This window comes from Rutilus rutilus, assembly GCF_951802725.1.
Source record: "Rutilus rutilus genome assembly, chromosome: 19".
Taxonomy (NCBI): domain Eukaryota; kingdom Metazoa; phylum Chordata; class Actinopteri; order Cypriniformes; family Leuciscidae; genus Rutilus; species Rutilus rutilus.
Genome location: NC_140232.1, coordinates 32,184,018 through 32,196,790, shown reverse-complemented (window position 1 = coordinate 32,196,790; position 12,773 = coordinate 32,184,018). Strand labels below are relative to the sequence as shown.

The window sequence follows — 12,773 nt, the reverse complement described above, 5'->3', positions numbered from 1 at the left end:
GAAGGTGAAAAATGTTTCATTTATGCAGGTTACGGCTTTGTTGAAGTCATGTGAACACATGTACAGAGATCCAAAAGTCACAATCCCATGGCTAAGATCATGTAAAACAAGCCTCAGTTCTGGAGTCAGCGATATAAAAGGCTCAAACAGGGTTCAGGCCACATGAACTGATCTTGAAACCGGCCTTAAGAGGTGCCGGATGAGGGCAGGGCATTGTGTCCCTCCGCATGGAGTCTCTCACCGTCAAGCTGTTGAACAAGGCCTCCTTGTGAAAGTGTCTTTCAGAGAGAGGAGTGCAAGCAGTGAAAGACAGGCAGAGAGCGAAGAGACGTTCTGCACCACAAGGCTCCAGGTGTGTCCTACTGCGGCCAAGAGATTTAAACTTTGCAACTAAAGTCAAGAACTTGTGCTCTGTGGTGAGGATGAAACCACATGTTAAGGATTGGGGGGGAATAAATGTCATAATTTAAGAATAAATCATTAAAATCCCATATTGGTTGACCACTTATATGAATTTGTAGAAACACTCACTGTCCCACTGAAAGTCTACAGCCCTGCCTGTTATGTGGCACATACAAAGAGATACTGATACTGTTCAACAGTGTTGGGACAGTAGGATTTCTTTTGAAAGAAATTAATGCTTTTATTTAGAAAGGCAGCATTATATTTATAAAAAGCGACAGTAAAGAAATGAAAGTAAATGCTTTTCTTCTGAACTTCTCTATTCATCAAAAAACCTGGAAAAAATGTATCACTGTTTTCACAATAATATGAAGTAGCACAACCGTTTTCAACACTGAAAATAATAATAATAAATGTTTCTTGAGCAGCAAATCATCATATCAGAATGATTTCTGAAGGATCATGTGACACTGAAGACTGGAGTAATGATGCTGAAAATTCAGCTTTGATCACAGGAATAAATTACATTTTACAATATGATCAAATAGGAAACAGTTATTTTAAATTGTAATAATATTAAACATTTTAAAAACATCTTACCGACCCTTCAGTGTCACATGATCTTTCAGAAATCATTTTGATATGCTGCTCAAGAAACATTTCTTATTATTATCAATGTAAATCAATGTTGCTTACTATTTAGTGCATTTTTGGAAGGAATCACAAAAATGCAAATGATAAACCAACTTGATACCAGAGCATGCGAGCGGAGCAGTAATATTTCCTCCAAAACGGAGAGCGCATTTCTGAAGATTCCTCTCAGTCCGCTCGCTCAACCCAGAATGCCCTTTGTGTTACTCATGCTTGTTCGAGAATATGTGAAATAAGCAATTGGTCTAAGGTTATGGAGTTACATGAATGTACAGCATCAAAGTTAAGAATGAGAAGAAGCTGAAACAGAGGGAGTGTGGAGAAACCGAGTTAGCGATATGCTCGCAGCAAAGTGCTTTTATGTTCATTGCTTAGGGGTAAAAAGTAGTTTGAAATACCTTTGCAGCGATATACTGTGAACGAACATCCCGAAGTGTGTAAATATGGTCTGCGCACTTTCCTCTCAATAACAAAATAAACATTGCAAAAATGACAACAGTTAAGAAAGCATCTGATCATAGCGATGTGTACATGTTTGCACCAGCTCTGCAATTCACCACTATCCAGTCAAGTCACATCAGGTTTATTTACTCCACTTTATATAATATTTCTTTAAAGCCACAAATATCAACTGTTATCTATAAGCCTCATGTTACTGAGATATCTATTAAAGAAATCCATTACAAACAGAAAGATGTTCACATGCTCTTCCTGATTCACTCTACTCTCACTGACATTTTCATTTTCTCTCCAAACGAGCCCCTTTACGACATCTTCAAGAGGAGGAGTGCCTGAAACAGATGCTTAAGACCTAGGGCATGATGGGACGTGCTCTGCAAACCCTCCGATCTTTGATCTTGGCCTTGACTAGCAAGTCTGCTTAATAAAAAGTCTCCGGCACACCATCCAAAGCGAAAACAATCACACTGCCACTCGCTATTTCGTGCTGAACTAGTTAAAGGGGTGGATGATTATGATTTCACTTTTTTAACTTTAGTTAGTGTGTAATGTTGCTGTTTGAGCATAAACAACATCTGCAAAGTTACGACGCTCAAAGTTCAAAGCAAAGGGAGATATTTGCTTTTAAAGAAATCACTTTTTAAGGAATACAACAAACGACTGGTAGAGACTACATGACATTCCTCCCGGGTTAGTGACATCATCAACCCTAACATTTACATAAACCCCGCCCCCGGGTACGCAATTTATAGATTATCAAGACAGAATATGCTAATCAATGACTAGAAGATAACTACACATCAGCTACATAAATTCACCAACTAACCATTCAGAAATGTTGTCTACATGTTGTCACTTCTTCTCGAGTCTCTCCATCTTTCTGATTTCGGTTTGATCATAAAAGGCTAAACATTTTTAACATTTTCAGTGCATGTCTGTGTGAGGTAAAAGGACACAAGGTCTTGAAGCTCCGCCCCCTGTGCCAGGAGCAGCAGCTCATTTGCATTTAAAGGAACAGACACAAAACGGTGTGTTTTTGACACACTTTAATATAACTTTAACATGCTATATAAAAATAACTATGGGGTATTTTGAGCTAAAACTTCACATACACACTCTGGGGACATCAGAGACTTATTTTACATCTTGTGAAAAGGGCATTATACCACCGCTTTAAAGGAATCCATTACAAACAGAAAGATGCTTCACATGCTCCTGATTCATTCTACTCTCACTGACATTTTAATTTTCTCTCAAAACGAGCCTTTACGACATCTTCAAGAGGAGGAGTGCCTGAAACAGATGCTTAAGACCTAGGGCATGATGGGACGTGCTCTGCAAACCCTCCGATCTTTGATCTTGGCCTTGACTGTCAAGGCTGCTTAATAAAAAGTCTCCGGCACACTATCCGAAGCGAAAACAACCACACTGCCACTTGCTGTTTCGTGCTAAACCAGTTAAGACCTGTTACCATCTGTTTTTGACCCAAGTCTGTCCACCTGGACCAGCTTTAGCAGATAACAGACAATCTTAATCTAGCTGGCACACCTCTGGAGTTTCAGGCTGATCTGCTTTGGTAGTTCACAGCCTCAGTCGACTAACTGAATTAACATGCCAGTGAACATCTTCATCAAATGAGTCTGACTATGAAAACAATCATTCTGCTAAAGCAAATATATCACTGATGTTTCATTTTACATGCTGCTAAATGTTTTGTTCAGCTTTCACCAGATCAAGTCTGTCATGTCTTCAATTCACTTTAGAGTAACGGCTAAAGCTGTCTGCTGATCGCATTAGGTGTTTGAGTTATCCTCACCATAGGCGGTGCGTCACTCTTAGCTACGCTGGCAGAGGTGTTAGTGTTGGGTGTATATTTCAGAAGTGATGGCCTGAACACGATTCAGAGTATTAAAAGGTGAACTGTGATCAGAAACGGAAGTCTGATCCAACTTGATCAGGGATTCAAAGTCAAATGTGAGGATAACACCTGTTCAGTGTTTACCATACATTCAAATGCATTAAAAACACATGCCACAACTACTGAAGCTTTTAATAGAGCACATGAAAAATAATAAAGAAATATGATTATATTAGCCACTGATGTCCAAAAGCCCCTCTCGATTCGTTATCAACACAAAGTTTGATAAAAGTTTTTCCACTTTAAAAGTTATCAAACAAACTCATTACAAGTGTTGTTAAAATAAATACATAAAGATAATATAAACAAAAAAAGCACATAAAAGTACTAAACATTTATCTAAAATTAAAATAAACTTAAATACAAAAAAAAAAAAAATAAGCCAATTTAAAATAAATAAAAACTGCAATAGTATATACAAAAATGATTGCAAAGATATAAAAAATATGAGAAATATGCATTTTCAAATTTTGACTTTTCAAACTCATAACTGCATATTAAAAACTTTTCTGCATGGTCAGTTTCAATAGCATATGGGATGCAAACATACAAATAATAATAATAATAATAATAATAAATAAATAAATAAATATTTTTAATTTTTTATATATAAAATACTAAAATAACACTGATTACGTTTCACAATTTTGAAAAAAAAATTTTTTTGAGCAATGCATTCGATTAGCAAAAGCAGTTCACTTGTCGAACTTGCAACTGCATTTATTTTGAAAGCATCACGCAAACACTGAGAGCAGCTCGTGTGTGTGTCTGGACCACAGGCAGATGAAAGGTAAAGCACTGTACATCTGCTCTTTAACAGAGTGCACAGCGTGGACAGCTAGTCGCAGAGACAGCCTGATTAGCAGCTGTATTATTCGGCAGCTAATCCTGGATGATCCAGGCTGCCATAGGGCCACAGCACAGGTCAAGCAGGATGACCCTGGTCAGAGGAAGGACAGTAAGCCAACAATCTTCCTGTGGCATTACGGTGGCATTTCTAAGGGGTGGCTGGATGCTAACGGTGGAAATATCATGCTAACAGATAGAATGTGTGCCATTGCATTTAACAATCACACACATTTCATTTCATAAAATCAACATTATATGAAAAAAAGTAGAGCTCGACTGATACTGGCTTCAGCTATATCTAGAGAGCAATATGGACAATATCATGGCGCTAATATAATGTAATATAAGTAAATGAGACACATGAAAAAAAAAGAATAATACATCAAAACTTACTGTATAGGACAATCAAACATACTACTACTATTATATTATAGCATTATAGCACTATTCTAGCATTTAGCAATTTGTTTTAATTCTTTGATTTTTATATTTTCAGTTTTCTTTTTAGTTTTAGTCATTTAGTTTTGTGCCTTTGTCATTTTCTTGTTCATTTTTTGTCAGCTTTTTATTAATTTAGGTACTTCAACTTTTTAAAACAACATGGCATTACGGTGGCATTTCTCATATTTACTTTTAAATATCTAGGTACGGTTCTGGATATCCACCTGAGTTTTACCGATAATACAGAACTTATCTTCAAGAAATGCTCACAACGACTCAGTCTTCTTAGAAGACTGAGTTGCCTGGGTGTCAGTGCTCAGATTATCGAGCTAGTGTATATTACACATATTGAAAGTGTTTTAACTTTTCATCTCTCTGCTTGGTTTGATTATCTAAACTGCAAGCTTAAGAAAAAGCTCAATAGGATAGTCTCGATGGCCAGCAAAATAGTGGGAAAACCACAAAAACCACTGTGCCAAATATACATTGATAGAACGAAGAATAAGGCTAGGAAAATCACTGTAGATAGTACTCACCCTCTCTCTAGTGAGTTTGAACTACTGAAGTCTGGGAGGCGCTTCAGAGTGCCTCTGGCAAAAAGTTATTTTAAAAAATCTTTCATTCCAAACGCCATTAGTATCCTTAACCAAACAAAGTAACTACCATAAATGAGCTGCTATTTTATTGTATTTAAGTATATTTATTCTCAATATATTTTATATTGTATCTTGTTCTGTTTAGCTAGATATATCGTTTTTATTATTATGTCTGACACATTATTTGTATGTTTATCTGTCTTGTACGCTGCTGTGAGCCAAAGAAAAATTTCCACCTCGGTGGACAATAAAGATTTATTCTATTCTATTCTATTCTATGTAGTTGCCAACAATTCTGCAACATATCTAATTTTAAGTTTTTCATCTAATATTTTAGCTTTATTTTAGCTTTATTTTAATGAAAGAAAATTATTTGTAATGGTTTAAGTTTTAATTAACAATAACAACGCTGATGGTAAACACCACACACATTGTCTTCAGAACACAACATTTATAAAAAATAAAAAATAAATCACTGTAAAATTAATTAAAAATCTTTTTGTGGTTGAGTTTCCCTTGAATACTGTTACTTCCCTCAGGCGACAATATCAAGCTACACTGTGATTGCTGATTTAATCGAAGCTTTGCACAGTGAAACATCATTTCGTACCTGGATAAGCACCAACTTCCTGTCTCGGTAATCACTTAAACAGTTAATAGGGGCTCATTAGATCTTATTCTCATTTGTACCACCTTTCTCACATTAGCCCTCAGGGAAGGTTTATCCGGATCTGTACCTGCTGTTGAGATACTCAAATACCACAGCAGAATCACATGCATGCTAACAAAAACCAGACTGAACAGTGATGATGATGCTGACATGTGCAGACCAGCCAGTGGCAGTGAAGCACAACATCTGGGACTGCATGTATCTTGGCATGAACCAGGTGCAAAATCAGTCAGGAAATATAACTTGATGACATTGTATGTCTATTAAACACCCGTGGAGCCCAGCTGCCAAACACAGCTCAAGTGGCTTTTGACTCGGTTCTGCAACAGCTTCAGCTTTGATTTCTCTCCAGAGCAAAAGTGCAATAAAATCACCACCACCACCCAGGTAGATCTGTGAGGAAAAAACCCCAAACCTGGTCTTGTGACTTTCCCATGCATGAACAAGACATGATCTCAGTATTACCCTGAGCCGCCTCACAATACTTCCATTTATAGATTGTAGTAGCAGTAATGAACATAATCTTCTTCCAAGCTATTCTTTTGCCGGTAATCTGGTTTGGTACTACTAGTTGATCAGGGGTCAATTATAGCGAAGACATGTAGCATGCATTAAACGTTTATAAAACATGCTATTGGTGAAAATAGGGAAAAAATACATAATTATTAATGATTATGACACACAGATCTGACTAAATTAAATTAAATCGTCAAAGACAAAGTAGGAAAATCTACAAATGAACATGTAATGATGCAACCATTTATAAGTGGAGTTTGGCCAATGCAAAAGTGCCATGATTCCTAGTTGCTAAACTGTTGCCAGGGCGTTGCTAGGGTATTCTGAGTTGCATGCTGGTCCATGTTCTTAAGTATGAGGAACAGTGATAGAATGAAACAATCGGGTTCCAGAAGTAAAAGTCCCATTAAAGGGTTAGTTCACCCAAAAATAAAAATGTTGTCATTATTACTCACCCTCATGTCATTCCCGTAAGACCCGTATTTATGAAGCGACGAGAATACTTTTTGTGTGCGAAAACCAAACAAAAATAATGACTTTATTCAACAATTTCTTCTCTTCTGTGTCAGTCTCTGATGCTGTTTTACAAAATGTATTCTCGTCACTTCATAACATAAGGGTTGAACCACTGCAGTCACATGGACTATTTTAACAATGTCTTTACTACCTTTTTGGTCCTTGAAAGTGGTCGTTACGTTGCGTTGCAGTCAGAAAGATGAACAAAAGTCTTATGGGTTTTGAATGACATGAGGGTCAGTAATTAATGACAGAATTTTTTATTTTTTTTATTACTTACATTTTCTCCATTTGGGAATTGATTTTGAATTATTAATATGAAACCTTTCAAGGCAGACCTACTGTGAGCTACAAGGTTGTCATGCATATAACAACAATGGTATATGCTTTTGTTGAAGCCATCAACCAACAAAACTGTAACTTTTGTTTTTAAATGAATCGTGTTTTACAGCATGAATTCTGGTGAGAAACTAAATCATTCTGCAGAGAAATCTCCACCAATCAGAGAATCGAACAACAATGAACCATCAGACTATGTAAATGTTGAGCAAGCAATCTCATTGGCTGCAGAATCAGCAGGGGCCAATCAGCTTGTGCCATGTGGTAATGATGTGATTGCTTGCAGATTACATGTAAAGTAAATCAACCTGTGCGCTCTAGAGTTTCATGACTGAACTAGACATTTAATCAACTTCTTTAAATACATTTTTAAATGCGTTTAAATACATTTTTTAATTAGACTGTCATTCGCAATGCTTGATGGGATTGTAGTTCTTTCCCTCATTAAAGCGATGAAGTACTCCGACTTGTATCTTTGTCTTTATGTATGATTTTCAAATATTGATTCGCTTCAAATCATAGGTCCTAATGTTGTGATTCACCACATAGCTGGCTGGTTTGGTTCATGGCTTATGGGTCAATGACGTATAAGGATTTTCGACAGGTCAATTTTAAAATACAAAAAAAAATAATATCTGTTGCAATTGTTCAAACATTAAGGATGTTGTGTACACCTAAATTCATTAAAAAAAATTCAATTTAAGTGATTTTAGTGTTTTTTCATCTAGATGAATTGTCCGTAGCCTTAAAAAATGTCATGTGGTGCGACTGTGATTTATCTTAAAATTAATTAATTTCCTTAACATGCTTAAACATTTTTTTTACAAATTCTTAGTAATTAAAGTGTTTAGAAACCAAGTTTTGCATTTCTTTTGAGTTTTTGTAAATAATGATCTCGTTTTTTGGTCTATAATTTCTGAGTTGCCTTCTTAAATCTAGTTAACAGACTTACTTTTCCTGTAAATCACATAAAACTGATATAAATGTTTTAAAAATATAATTTACTAAAGCATACTGTATCAGTGATTCATATTTCAGCCACAGAAATAAGATATTTTATTTTACATTTAATACAGTGATTGCTTTTATTGGTCGCACCACATGATAAGTGGTCGCTCCAAATGACACGAAGACCTTATATAGTTAAAAATCTATTTAAAGAGATCAATGAACAATACATTTTATACAAAAAAAATTGTTTTAAACCAGATTTCATACAAATTTCACAGAATTTTCCTTAACATAAACTTTTTTTGTAAATAAAAATCACATCAAAAACACAAGTGCACCATTTCTTTTAACTTGACTTAGAATTTCTTTCTAACAAATAATAATGTAATAGATATAAATTATTTCATAAAATTATTGTATACAGGTAACATTTGGGGTCAATAGTTTTTTTAGGTCATACCACATGACATCCAAATTTGGCAACTACATACCAACCATTACAAAGGTTTATTTTTTTTCCAATTTGAGAGAATTACAAACCTGCTTGCTGCTTCCATGGGTCCTTGGTAAATTGGTATATGATGTAATGTCCTGTGTTTGAATAGTTTTCAACATTAAAGTCCCAAAATGGTAGTTCCTTGATGGTCACACCACATGATATTTCATAAAATGGACATCATCGGACAAAGTTTGTTTGTATATTATGATGGAAATATAAATACAAATGCTTTGAATTTTTTTAAAGGATTACAAAACATTTTGGAAATCATGCCAAATAGTGCAGAAAATAAATTCAGAGTAATTTCAAAGACGTTTTCAAAACAGAAGTTATGGCCGGACGGTCGCACCACATGATGTTTTGACACTTTAAATAACAAAAAAAATAACAAATAAGTAAAGGTTTTTGATGAGTTAAAGTGAGTACATACATGGGAGAGGTACTTCAAATATGCAGTATCTTTTTATGCATTTAAACCCGTTTTTGCCTGAAAAAATGCAATCGGACAGAAAATTTAGGCGTCACGTCATTGACCCTTATATCTCTTTAACAGAGACTTTTTAAAAAGCCCTATATGGAAAAATATTTCCAGAATCGGGGTCACTGAAAAATCTCTAACTCTATAGTGATACTTGCTTTAAAGGAACACGCCGACTTTTTGTGACTTTAGCTTATTCACCATATCCCCCAGAGTTAGATAAGTCCATACATACCCTTCTCATCTCCGTGCGTGCCGTAACTCTGTCTGACGCACCCACCGCTAGCCTAGCTTAGCACAAAGACTGGAGGTAAACGGCTCCAGCTAGCATACGGCTCCCAATAAGTGACAAAATAACGGCAACATTTTCCTATTTACATGCAGAATTTACATTCTGCGGAGTGATTTACTCCAACTCTGAGCGAACTCTCTGCTCCTCACCACGGGGCTTCTCAGGCGCTGCGAGCAAATCACTCCGCCCAAGTAGCAGTTCTTCGCCTTCTGAGAATATAGTTCCCAGTATGTATACGGTTAGAAAATGGCTGTGTCTCATGTGACCTTGTTATTTGTACACGCTGTGACTAAACAAATCACAACATGTTAATAGGAAAATGTTGGCGTTATTTTGTCACTTATTGGGAGCCGTAATGCTATCTGGAGCCATTTACCTCCAGTCTTTGTGCTAAGCTAGGCTAGCGGTGGGTGCGTCAGACAGAGTTACGGCACGCACGGAGATGAAAAAGGTATGTATGGACTTATCTAACTCTGGGGGATACGGTGAATAAGCTAAAGTCCCAAAAAGTCGGTGTTCCTTTAACAAACACCTCCAATTATTATCTCAAGAATATGATACATAGATTGTCAGGTGCACGACAAACAGAAAGAGGATAGTAAAATGCTTAAAGGTATCAAGATAACCCTGATGATCCATTTGTTTTCCCTGCGACCTTTGATCTTACAGCAGCTGTGTGGTTCACAGTGGTTCAATAATATCTGCATAAACACATCTGAGAACATGAGCAGAAGGTAAGTCAGTAAATCTCAGCGCTGAAGCCGGAGTGACATTGATGCTCTCCAGTCACTCCAGGTTAAGCCATTCATTTTGACAATGGAAGTCATGACCCAATGACCGAAGTATCCCACAAACTAATCCAAGCAAGACTGGTTAAACAGCTTTAGTAAGCTTCCGCAAGCACATGTTTGGCAAACAGTAACTTTAAAGACATTTATATTCACACAGCTCAGCACGCTTTCTCTTCTCTGAAATACAGCTCTCTTATCTTTTGACATGTAAATGGCCGATCAGGTGCAGGAAACGATAAGATTGCGTATCAAGCCATTAAAGTTCATGTATAGGCTATAGAAGGCCACCCTGAAATACCTGCAGGAGTCAAATGATATAGGTCATATGAACATATGACTAAAATGACATAACCAAATCTCACTGAACATCACAATGTGCTCCAGATACTGATTCAAGTATGGTTAAAATAAAAACAAGGCATGAAAATAACACAAAATTGTAATTTTCAGATGTTGACACCAATGTTAAATAAATAAATAATATTTTAAGCTAATAGAATAATACTATAATAAGTTATATTAAATATTACAATAATATTCGTATACCTTATGTCTCTTAATTTTACTTTTACTATACTTACATACATATTTAATTTTTTTTAAATATTACCATATATATATATATATATATATATATATGTATGGTAATATTTAAAAAAATAAAATATTTATTTATTATTAAACTTGGTTTCACCAGCTGAAAAAAACACAAATCTCTAAATTAAATTTAAACAAATCTCTCTCTCTTACACACATATATATATATATATATATATATATATATACACATATATATATATATAAATATATATATATGTATATATATATATATATATATTACATTAGTTCCATATAACATTTTTAATTTTTTAACGTTGTCTGTAAATAAATTTGAGTTGAACAAGGTGCCAATTTTATGGAAAGCCACTTGAACATCCAAAATGCCCTTTTAAATACAAAAGTCCAACTAATAACACTAATAAAAGGTATTGTGTATATTGCAGTAGATTTCTTAAGCTTTAAGCAATCTCTCATGCAGTTTAATGAAGTCTACTCTGAATCAGGTGTCAGTGTTGGACTGGACTGATGTCCAGCGTGTTCTGCTGTGGTCAGAGAGACTGTGTGTGTGTGCTGGTCATTGTTCTCATGAGGAACACTGAACCTCACGTGCAGCCTGTTTTAAACACAAATACAGACATGAAGAGTAAAAGTCTGCAACATCTTCAGATGCAAGATAAGAGCATCATAATTCAGACAAAGCTCCAACATATGAATGGCAGCCCTGATTTTTGAATTATGCATGTTGACAGGATAACATCTGCTGCTGGCGCAAACGAATGCGATATGTCTACTTCTATATGCATGTGATGTGTGTGTCTGTGTGTGTGTTACCTTTTTGAGGCACTTGACTGTGATGATAAAATGAAGGTGTCACTCGATGGCTTTACGGTTTTTCCTCCACTTGAAAGTTGCAACAAATATCCCCCAAAACACTTAAAATATTCTTGAGCATATTTCAGAATTCAGTTGAAAATGTTAAGAGTGTTGAGTATCGTCAATGTTACAGTGAATCCAGCGGCTCTTTAAAACTTCGTTCCTCTGATAGCGTTGGTTCTTCCAGAGCTCTGAACCCTTCAGCGACGCAAATGTAAGTTCCGCGGGTTTGTTTGTACGTTAAACCTGTCGTTGTTCGGCGTCCATGCAGAATCTCCTCCAAACTGAAGTGAATATCCTCGTGTGTGTGAAGTTTCCCGCGGTGAAGTTTGTGCAGTTACTCACATGATTCTATCGTTACGAACACAGACGGTTTAAAACACGCTGAAACATCGTAGCGCTGCTGCCGCTCACTCTCTCTCTCTCTCTCTCTCTCTCTCTCTCTCTCTCTCACACACACACACACACACACACACACTCACTCTCTCTCTCTCTCTCTCTCACACACACACACACACACACACACACACTCTCTCTCTCTCTCTCTCACACACACACACACACACACACTCTCTCTCTCTCTCTCTCTCTCTCTCTCTCTCTCTCTCTCAAGAAGACTGGAACTTTTATCTCAGTGTTGAATTCAAATGTGCAAGATACATGTCCATATATTTCATTGTTTTATGCAATGTGAGAGATTAACACGAGAGCAGTGTACCAATTGGCAAACTTTGTAGTAAAACAAGTGCACTGCAAATTTGTACTGTTTTGTTCGAATCAGAGGATCAGACTGGAATAGAAACTTGATCAAATCATGATTAATTGATTTAAATTTGAGAATAAATGGTGCTTTATTGACCATATGTGAAGATGAGACTATAGTGTTTTAACTGATGTTTGATGGTCAATTTTAATATTTTTTATATTTGTGATGGACATGCACACTGTAGAATTGCATGGGTAGAATATAT

At 35.9% G+C, this 12,773-nt stretch overlaps 1 protein-coding gene across 1 annotated transcript in view; it reads right to left on the bottom strand.

Annotated features, from left to right (window-relative positions):
• igsf9b (immunoglobulin superfamily, member 9b) overlaps positions 1-12,252 on the bottom strand; it is a 49,278-nt gene extending 37,026 nt beyond the window's left edge. Inside the window, exon 1 of the mRNA XM_084389125.1 lies at positions 11,761-12,252. The gene's annotated coding sequence lies outside the window, so the exon portion shown is untranslated. The remainder of the gene's footprint in view (positions 1-11,760) is intronic.
• Positions 12,253-12,773: the final 521 nt, after the last annotated feature.